The sequence below is a fragment of the Pezoporus wallicus genome, unplaced genomic scaffold (assembly GCF_028554395.1).
Source record: "Pezoporus wallicus isolate ANWC-B61680 ecotype Strahan unplaced genomic scaffold, APGP_CSIRO_Pwel_v1 contig_8376, whole genome shotgun sequence".
Lineage (NCBI taxonomy): Eukaryota > Metazoa > Chordata > Aves > Psittaciformes > Psittacidae > Pezoporus > Pezoporus wallicus.
This window is the reverse complement of record NW_026641603.1, coordinates 745,700-756,392: the sequence shown is the minus strand read 5'-3', so window position 1 is coordinate 756,392 and position 10,693 is coordinate 745,700. Positions and strand designations below refer to the sequence as shown.

Below are 10,693 nucleotides of genomic sequence, written 5' to 3'. Positions count from 1 at the left end.
TAATGTAACGTAGCGCTCCGCTTTTCATCCGCAAGGATTTGGCAGATCTAAGGCTTGGGGGCACAGTTGGGTCTTTCCACAGCCCCATGGCAAGAGCAAAGTCCGGAGGAAAGGATGGGAGTTTGGAAGCTGGGTGCTCCACTTCTCGTTTGGATGATAGCGATGAAAACACAGATTCATCCTTTTGGGGCTGGGGGTCAATCTAAAATTCAGCTTAAAAGCAGCAGATACGTACAAAAGGTAAAGAGGGTGTAATAGGTTATAATTGCCATGACAAGAGAGCTTTGTCTTCGCCATTTCTGACCATTTCAGCCTGAAAACCAAGTCAGAAGTCAGGGCACTTCCTAAACAGCGTGGCTTATCCTGTATGGAAAGACAGCTCAGAATAATGGTGTAAATGATAGTGAATTGAGTTTGCAGTCAAGTGTGCCTTGTAAATCAAGTGGGAAAAGGTGTTTGTAGAGCCAAAGAGCACCACTAAAGAGACATTGTAGTGATTTTCAAAACAGTGGCTTTCTAAAAAGGAAAAAATCAGTGCAGATGGCTGTGTTTGCTTTATTCAACCCGCGCTGGGCACGCCTGTTTTATTGCCTTCAGATGCCATAGCTGCATTGGGGCATTTGATTATATTTTAGGTGGGTTTTTTTTTTACTATCTTGCTCATTTGTATTTGCTTTAAAATATTCCCATCCAGGAGCTCTGAGTCCATTGATTGGTTCCACTTTGCACAAGGATAAGTGTCTAAATCCCAACCCACCTTCTGTGTCCTGAAACTGCTCTGATTGACTATGATGGAACAAAGTGTATTGCTGAAAGAAAACACTCTCTGTTCTCCTACAGCTTAGATGAGAAGCTGAGCCTGGCCAGCAGCCAGTGGCTAGTCTGGGAGTTGTGGTAAGTAAGAGGTATGAGAGAAAAATCCCTTTCCTGCTGCAGCTACATGCACTTAGCTCCCAGAACACAACATAACTGAGACATTAGTGCTCGCTTTCACCTCGCGCTCTAGATTTGGTGGTTGATTTATGGAGGGGAAGCTGGCTGCCATTTAGTGCAGTACCCAGAGACCGATTTGAAACAATGGGAGAGCTGCAATTCAGGAATATCCGGACCAAATGAAGCACATCAGAGAAGATTTAGCAATTCATGGTTTGGGTGTTGTATTAGAAAGGTTTTCCTGATGGGGGAATGAATGTGTTAGTCAGTGGAAGGACTGCCTGAGCATTTTGTTTCATTATTTCTAATAATGGCATTTATTATTCATGTAGTAATCTGACTGTAATTCCTTATAATGGAACTGCATTAGAGATCACCCTTGCAGCTGCTTTCCTCTTTACTGTGGTGCTGGGAACAGCTTTGCCCTTTGGATGCTTGTTGTCTCCATGGGCCATCATCCTATTTTACAGTGAGTGATCCAGCTGATGCTGTGGTGCTCTGTAGTCTGCAAAAAGCCCAATCGACCTGTTTTGCTTTTGTGTGTTAAATATGGTGTGGGATTAGTTCCAGCTGTGGTTTTGCTGAGATAGCCTAACTTCCAGTTTAGCAGTGACAGTGATTCATAAACCTTCACAGAGAAGCCTCTGACTCACGATTTCAGGATTACCAGCTGAGGAAGTTTGAGATGTTGCCATCTCCAGCTGGTTTTTTACCTCTGGTTTGCCATAATTCCCCTATCCTTGGCAGTAGGCAGGAGTAACTGCGCATCAGTGTCTTAGTTGCGCCAGCTGCATCCCTAGTTTGACATTTAAGGCTAGGTCGGACAGGGTTTTGAGAACTTGGGCTAGTGGAAGGTGTCCCTGCCCATGGCAGGGGGCTTGAAACTAGGTGAGCTTTAAGGGCCCTTCCAACTTAACCCACTCTATCATCGTAGTCCAAAGCCATCTCAGTTCCAGGGCTGAGTGAATGCTCAGTTCATGCTGGGCAGTGAACCCTAACAGTTGGTGTGTGGGCATCAATTCCTGCTTGCCTGTGTCAGTTGTGGCACAGCAGTTTTCAACACAGAGGCAGAGAGTCTCATCCTCTGAAAGACTGGAGGAAGAGTTTATGGCAGCACAGGAGTAAGTTGAAGTCAAATTCCAAACTGATGGCTAATGTAAACAGATGTTAGAGCAAGAAATGGGCAGGTTAATGAAACTGAATGTCCTTCCTCTTCATTGTGTGTTTCCAGGTTTGCAAGTGTTTGTGATCAGATGACACGAAACTAGTGCTTAGAAAGATGTAGAGGACCTGAAACACTCGTAAGACTTGCCAGTTCTGAAGTCCTGCACGTTGATACCATGGTTGTATCACATCTTTTATTCTGAGAAGGAAAGATAAACTGTTCTGTTGTTTAGCTGATTAAAACATAACTAAATGACACGGCTGCAAATGTTGGTGCTTCTGTGTGTTTTTCCACCACTGAGGAGGCGATTGGAAAGGGGGCTGCTGCAGGTGTCAATGAAACAGCTCCCATGTCCATGTTCTAGAGGAGTAACAAAGCTCCAGTGAAGGTGAATGGGGAAGAAAAAAAAAATATATTTGACATGTAGCAGAACTCCCCGTATATTTTCTGCTTGGCTAGATCATGCTGTCATAGCTCTTCTTGAATGTGGAAATTGATGTTTATGGCATTTAGCAGTATCATGGGAATTAAGCTGTCTCTTATTTGCTGACTAGGGAAGTACAACAGAAAGAAAAACATGAGCTCTCTTTTAAAGTATGTACAGTCCTTACATACCATTACACACTTAGTAACTCCCCAAAAATGGTAAAAAATAATAATAATACATCAATTGAGCCAGACAATCAAGTTGTTCCGATTGCCTTTTATAGAATCGTAGAATAGTTTGGGTTGGAAAGGACCTTAAGGCCACCCAGTTCCAAACCCCTTGCCATGGGCAGGGACACCTCATACTAGACCATGTCACCCAAGGCTCTGTCCAGCCTGGCTTTGAACACTGCCAGGGACGGAGCATTAACTGCTTCTTTGGGCAACCTGTCCTGGTGCCTCAGCACCCTCACAGTCAAGAACTCCTTCCTTATCTCCAACCTGAACTTCTCTTGTTCCAGTCTGAACCCATCACCCCTTGTCCTATCGCTCCAGTCCCTGATGCAGAGCCCCTCTCCAGCATCCTTGTAGCCCTCTTCAGACACTGGAAGCTGCTCTGAGGTCTCCACGTAGCTTCTCTTCTCCAGAGTGAACAGCCCAAATGTTCTCAGCCTGGCTCCATAGGGGAGGTGCTCCAGCCCCTGATCATCCTTGTGGCCCTTCTTTCTGTTTCCTCTCCAGAAAGACTCTACTTGTTCTTACAGTTTTAAGGGTTATCTAGAGGTGCAGCCCACCAAAACCGAACAGAAACTGAGGCAGAGATGTCCATTCTGATGTGTTTCCACAGAAATCACTGTGTGTGATGACTTCCTCACTCTGTAATGTAGCCACTTTTAGTCCCAGAATAATTTAAACGTTCATCTTGGTCAGCTCTGTGTGGAGATGAAGCACAACAAAAGTTTGTGAGGCCTTTATCAAAACACTGGGCAGTGGTATTTCTAAACTTCCTAAGCCCTGTAGTTCACAAGCATTGCACAGCAGGGCTCTTATGTCAACCCATCTCCTTCCTTAGAGCTTTCGGTTCCCTTCCTTACAGGTAACGGTTAACTACCAGTTATCTAATTTTAAATACTCCCCTCACAAAAAAAAAAAAAATCACTATTTGGCGTGTTAGAATCTATTCTCATCTTTGTGGGACATGTAATTAGAACACTCCTTCTAGGTGGAAAACTCTCCTCATTTTCATTGTCACCCAAGTGAGAATGATCTCATTTGAAGGTCAGGTTTTCTGCAGACCCACTTGTGCTGGAAAGAGATCCTGCATGCCACTGCCAAGTTAAGCTGGAATTCTTAGATGTTTACCAGCACAGGGAAGAATTTCTTTTCCAAGATCTTTGTGAGATATTGAACTAAAGGAAAGCAGTCACTAGTTTGTCAGGCCAACAGATGTCTGTACTTCTTACCAAAGAAATGTTGGATCTCTGTTTTCTCACTTAAACCAGCTGACATGAAGAGGACTTTATACCGATTGCAGATGAGATAACAGATGCTTAAAATGATTTAAAGTCTCGTTATCTGATTCAGGGGTGTAATCCAACATCATGCTTGTCATCTGATAAGTGCTGAATTGTTTTCCTTACATCTGCAGGATCGAACTCGTCAGGTTTTGCTGTTCACTTTCCACATAGAAATAATGGGGGGGGGGGGGGGAAAGGGAAAAGCCAGAAGTAAGAACAGGAAATATAGTCAGGTAGGAAGTGGGTTAGCCAACAGCAGAAGGCCCAAGATGCGGTCAGAGGATGGCACCTTGAGAGTCCTGGGGAAAGAAGTGTGCCTGAGCAGTGTGTTGTTATGGTTCTGTAGCTGAAGGATAATGTTCCACAAGCTTAGGTTTTGTATTGATTTTTCTTTGGGTTACAAACAAGTGGTCATGAGGAAAGCAAAGGTAGTTACAAAACAATAGCAGGAGATATTGCAACATCCTTGCTTCCACAGTCCATTTTCTCTTTCATTTGCATTGAGCCTGATGCAGCACATCTCCATCCTCTCCTCTCCTTCTGCTTCCCTCGCCAAGTTGACAAGAGGTGATGGAGGCTCTTGCAAAAAGTTCAGTGCCATCAAAGGGAGGTTGAGCACTGGGTGAGAGCAGTGGGGTGCTGAGAAAGCAAGCCCCTCTGTGGTCACATTGTGATTGGCATTTTGGCATGCAGCGGCTTTCTGGAGTTCTTCCATGAACGTTTTCTTTCTCTGCTGACCCCTTTCCCTCCCTTGCTTGCTGGAGCCTTTGTGTGGTAGATTTATATATTTTTTTGCTTAGCTTCCCTTTTCTCCTACAGAATCGTTCAGCACAATCTGATGTTTCTTTGCAGGATGGGCCACTTTCACAGCCTCCGTGTCGGGAAGGCAGCTGGACGGCGTGGCTTATTTTCCCCCAGTTCCTATTGTGCTTGGATCAGTCAACCTTAGGGACGAGGAAGTGCACAGTACAGCTCAGCTTTTGTAACTCCGCATTTCGTTTGGGAATGTTATCAAAACAACCAGATGTCAGCAGGATGAACGTTAAGACCTGTGCAGAATCTGCTCTGTCAGAAACGAGTTCAGAGTCAGTTTTGCCTGCCTAAACATTTCGCCCAGCAGCTCATTAAAGTGGATGTATTCAAAGGAGACTTCCCCCCCCCACCCCAGATTAGATCATTCCTGTGATAAGAGCATTAACAAGCATATTTTGCCATAAAAAAAATGAACAAGCCTCGAGGGCAAGGAAGGTGATTTAGCCTGCAGTTAAGTTATATCCCACACTCGTCCTTTACGGAATAAGGCAACCAGTTCACCTCTTTGTTGTAGCTGAGAACAAGCCCAACAATGGCCTCTGACCAGCAGAATGGGCAAAGTGGGGTTTCTTCCAGCTCTATGTTTGTGCTGCATGCTGCTTTATTTTGGGTATAATCCCTGTGGATTCAGTGCTTAGCGCAGTCCCTGGCAGAGCTCATACAGAGCTGTGCTAACAGCCAGGGCAGCCCTCGGGGTGTGCAAGAGGGTTGGGGAGGTCCAGGCCTGGCAGACGTTGCTTTTGCAGGTTGTTTATTTGAGCTGCATGCAGCCTTGTGTTTTTGCCCACGAGTTATCTGTGTTTGAACCAATATTTACTCATGGCTCTGTGTACTGAGATAATCAGCAATCGCTCCAAGTGAGAGTGGAGCTGGAGCTGGCCATCAGACCAGCTTAGCAGCTCGGGTTGTTTACTTAAATAATACTCTTTAATTTCAGGCTGGTGAAAGGTGGCAGCTTGACAGCTCTGGGGAGCCTTAACCCACGCAGCAGGTAGAGCAATGGCAGCACAAGCTTCCCCTGCAGCACACCCACTCTGACCTGCTCACCCACTGCACCTCTTCAGCCAGAAAAAGCCCTGGGGTGGGGAGAGGACTCGTGAGTTGTGCAGGCCTTGGCGTCTCCCCACTGCTTGCTTTGTATGTGACAAACTGAAATCTAAAGACAAACAGTGCTATCACGATATCTAGAAGGGATTGACAGCAAACTGCTGTCACATAAGCCACCAAGCTGCTGACACAGTTAGGAGTGGAGGCTTTAAAATGAAGGCAGCTCTATTTCATTACTAGAATTTTCCAGTTTTCCTAAAGCTGCTTTAGGTACACATTAACTTACCCTGTCTCCTGTTTGTTATTAACTCCAGAAGAAGCTGAGATTTGAAGGGTTCATTTCTTACCCTGCTGGAAAGGCTTGAGCCAGTGCAAAGCAGCACCACTTACACAGCCGTGCTCCCAGAAGCGTCTCAATGCTTGTCCCAGTGTTGTCGAAGTAACTAGGCATTAGGGGAGCTGTTGGTTCCCACATGTCCTGCTGTGTGTAAGCCCAGCAATCCCGCACAGCTACCCAAACTTGACCCACAGAGCTTCCCACTGCAGAGGGAGGGCAGCATAATCTTTGGGGAGTGCAAGGGCACACTTCCACGCAGAGCTAAGTGTGTGCTCATAACTCTTAATAAGCCCAGTAGATTTTCTGAGGTGCTAGAAGATAAAGAGGTAGTGTAAGGAGGGCAAGAAACCTTGAAATTGCTGTTGAGGATTGGACTGATGACCTAGTTAGTTTGATTTCCTGCTTACAATGACTTCTACCAAGTACTTCAGGTGATGATCTGGAAACCTGCTTCAGAGGTGTGCAAAGAAAGGGATCAGTTGTGATTACAGGAAATACACTGGCTGGGCAGGAGTTAAGAACTAGTTATGAAATGGGGGGGGGGGGCAGGGAGGAGGAGTATTTTAACTACTATTTTGTTCCTCCAGACATCCATCTGCTCCCCATATAAATGTTTGCTCTTCCTTGGGTCAGAATGTTCCCAGGTCAGATTGTCTAGTGGATATGTCCTTTCAAATTGCAGCGCAGATTCCAGTGGTGCTCTGCCTTCCTGGTGCTTCCTTGAACTTTTGTCCTACAGCACATTAATTTCTTAGCTCACAGTTCCTTGTTCCCTGTGACGTTTCCGTGTTTGGCTTCACACACAGACATATCTTCAATCTCTGACTGCCGACAGAGATCAGGCAGCAGAGGAAGCCAGAGATCATGCACTATGCAAGTGGGCAGCCTCAGCCTGTCTTCAGACTCATTGAACTCATTAGGGAGGAAAAGGTAATCAGCTGTCCTTCAAGGAACAGGATGTGGCAGGAAGCAGTGAGAGTCAGCAGGTCAGTCCTTAACAGCTGTCAGAACAATGTGCACAGTACAGCAGCTCTGGAGTTCTGCTAAATCAACTCACGAGCTTAATGGGCTACAACATGCACATTGAAACTGGTCCCTGCGGAGACCAGAGTGCAGCTGCAGATCCTGCACCATACCTGTGACCACTTGTATTCACTAGACAGGGAAAATAGCAGCTGTGTTTTACATATTTAAGCTTCCAATGTCACCTCTGAGTCCTTGCAGCCCTCCTGCTCCCTTTGGAGGCTGTAACTTACAGTGCTTGTGTCGCTTGTGGGTGAGGAAACTGAGGCAGGATAAAGGACCAGCCTCAGGCTGTACAGAGGCAGAGGTGGGATGGGAGCTGATGAGGTCTGTCGCCTCTGCTCCCTTCAGGCTACCTCCTCTGACCTTGAGTCCTATGGAAAATAGATTGGGGGTTAGGTCACTTTTAAAAGTCTCCTCAATGTACCTTTGAAATACCGAATATGTTCTTTTGAACTTAATTATCTGCCCTTATCCTGTCTCAACTCTCATTGATAATCCTCTTGTTTGCCTTTAAAAATATTTATGGGAGATTATTCTTTGGCAGCGATAGTTACGTTTCATTCTCTTTTCTATTATACTGGGCTTTTCTTTCAATGGATTCCTGATGTCTTGCCATTTGCTATTGTTAGGTTTATGTATTGTGGTTTTAAGATTTTAAATGGGTTCAGAAAAACGCTTGCTTGTGGTAACTGGCTACTTTTCCCCATGAGCTGTTTTGGAGGTGGCCACAAGATATGAATTTGTACAAAGCTGTATTTTTTTTTTAATTTCATCATTCTCATGATGACACTGATTGATGTAACCCCACCTTGTTCCTCTGACCAGCATCACCGCAGCTTGGGTCTTTGTCCAGCAACACCAGTGTGATGGCACTGAAACTCTGGTCAACTGCATCACCACTCTGTGTCCCCGGGCCTTCTAAAACTCTGCATTTTAACAGCGAGCCTTTCCTGAGCCTCACATGTAAAGCAATGCAAGTAAAGTTAATAATATATAAGGCTTGATTAAGCCTTTACTGTTCCAGTTCAGGCTGTGACGCCACAGGCCAGGCCTGGGGCATTCAGGACTGCTTTAGGACTAGTGACTTCATGTGGAGACGTAGAGGTTCCTGCCAACAGCTAGCAGGAGTTCTGTGTCCAGCCTTAAACATAAGCCATCAAGAAGTCTCTGTCATTTTCATCTTGGTGCTGAGCTTTGTATTACAGCTAGTAAGTAGTCGCCATTGCAGAAGGCCATATAACCCATGTTGCTGCCGCAGAAAAGGATCAGCTTTTCAGGAATCACTCCTGACAGATGGTTCTAACCCGTTCATAAAATCCTAGCCCTTCAGTGACAGAGAGGCCAACATTTCCCTGGACAACCCCTTCCAATACTCTTCTGTCTTTGCTACTACAAAGTATTTGTGCTTTTCCCCCTTAAATTCATGACTGCTATTCATCGTTCTGTCTCCGTGGGCAAGATGACTGTTTCTCTTCAGTCTCTCATTGTATTCATACAGGACACATTCAAGCTCTTCAGCCAAAACGCTTCTCGCAGCAGTTCCAATGAGACCTTTTTTCCATGACCTCCAGGTATAACAGCTGTGACACATTTGTTTGGAGGAAACTGTAAGATTAGAAAAAACAAGCTGTTCTTAATTTTCCTTGAAAATAAGCTATTGTTGCAGCCCTCCAAGATCCGTGCTCATTATAGCTCTTTGAAAAGTTACCAATCTCAAGGCACACACAATGTAAGAGAAGCCAGCTCATGTATCTTCTTGGGTTGACTTCTCATCTAGGAAGATTTCAAGAGCTCTTGACACAGCTTTGTGGGCACGTTGAGTGCTGGGACTGGGTTTAGCTTCCCAGTTTCAGAGACTTGTAGGATATCTTTACTATTGGAGGCATAGGGCCAGAAGAGACTTTCTGAGTCAAATCCAGACCTGCTGTCCATGCTCCTAGGATTCTGTTTGTAAAGGTACAGTGCTCCATCCTCACAGCCTCCAGTGTGTCTCCTGCAAGGCCATCCCCCATGCTGAGTGCTCTAAGAGTTATGAAGCTCCTTTTTATTCCCAGTTATATTTACTCATAGCTGATTTTTTCCCCAGTTGGTTTCATGCCAGCATTGTCCTTACTGCTTAAATAGGCATCTCAGCTCTCTCTGGGGTGTTTTTATGTGTAGCAATCCTACCCCTTCTGGCCTTTGTTTTGTTTGGCTAAGCTCCCTGAGATCATCTTCTGTAGAAACTGCCTTTCTCCTTGTTATGCTTCTTGTCAAGGAGCCATCCAAAATCTTTCCCACACAAGCTATATATGTAAAGCATCTCTCCATGACCACGTAAGTGCCATCACCTCTTAGGTAAAACCCAACTATTTATAAATGTATTTGATGGATATTGGAAAGGAGCTTAAAAAGCACACACATTCAAGGAGAACAGGGAGCAGAAAGCTTGGCATATCTACCTGGGGGGCTGTAATTCAGTGAGGATGGTTTGGGCATGGGCCTTCACAAAAGGGCTGTTGGACCATCACGACTGGATCCTGTGATTCATACGGGTCTATGTTTTGATGTTCTGTTGAAAGCCTTCTTCAGTGGTCTGGCAAAGCACTGCAAACCAGTGCTGGTCTAAACCACTGGCTCGGGAGTACGTAGGTGGAAGGAGTTTGGCAAAACCTTACTCTGCACCACAAAAATGTTGCTTAGAGATCTCCCACCAGGAGTCTGGGCCCGAGTTTAGCTCCTTTGTGCTGATCTTTGGTAAGGAACTAAGAAACTTTTTTGGAGGGGAGAAAACTGGTCACTTTAAGTCTTTCTTCACACTCAGAGCTAAAGTCCTCTTGACATGGTTCCCGTAAGACTGGTGATATTGCCCCTCCAGCCCTGCCTCCCCCAGCAAGCAGCAGGTTTCTGAGGATGGTGGCTTTGGTAGGCACCCCTCGGGGAAGAGGTGCCAAAGGGGCTCAGAAATGATGCTGTGTCTTGAGGTGCAAGAGCAGCAAAGCTGCCAGGCACAAACTTGCACCCTGCTGTCCTGCACGTCCCAGAGATGGCCATTTAAAAGCTCTTGTAGCTGCAGAAGCCTGGACCTCTTGTTTTGGGCAGATCTGTGCTATAAAAAACAGTTGTTCTTTTCATAGCTGTGGGTAGGTTTGACACCAGAGTACAGGACATATGGGGCTCAGACCCTGTCCTCCTTCCTTCCAAGGGGGATGCAGGTGATGCTCAGACCCAGGAGCTCCTTGCCAGTGACTGAAAGATGTTCTTCCGTCTGAAAGGAATGGGGATGCGAAGGGAATTGAGGACAAAGAGGAAAAAGCATCATGGTGAGGCTTTGCTTCACTTGGGGATCGCCCTGCTCTGCTTTAGGGCCCAGGCTTCACTCCCTAGTCTCATGCCTCCAGACATGTTCAGGCCTCTTTGGGCTGTGCTGTTGAGGAGACAGTGCTGAGG

At 45.7% G+C, this 10,693-nt stretch overlaps 1 long non-coding RNA gene across 2 annotated transcripts; it reads left to right on the top strand.

The window, feature by feature from the left end:
- Positions 1–631: 631 nt before the first annotated feature.
- Positions 632–8,266, top strand: LOC130607443 (uncharacterized). Of its 2 annotated transcripts, XR_008974266.1 has the most exons (5): positions 632–894; positions 2,165–2,486; positions 4,173–4,274; positions 4,894–5,414; positions 5,792–8,266. It is a non-coding gene; the product is annotated as an uncharacterized LOC130607443 (long non-coding RNA). The 2 variants fall into 2 exon arrangements; XR_008974265.1 differs by lacking the exons at positions 4,173–4,274; positions 5,792–8,266 and having other exon boundaries at positions 644–894; positions 4,894–5,291.
- The last annotated feature ends 2,427 nt before the right edge of the window (positions 8,267–10,693 follow it).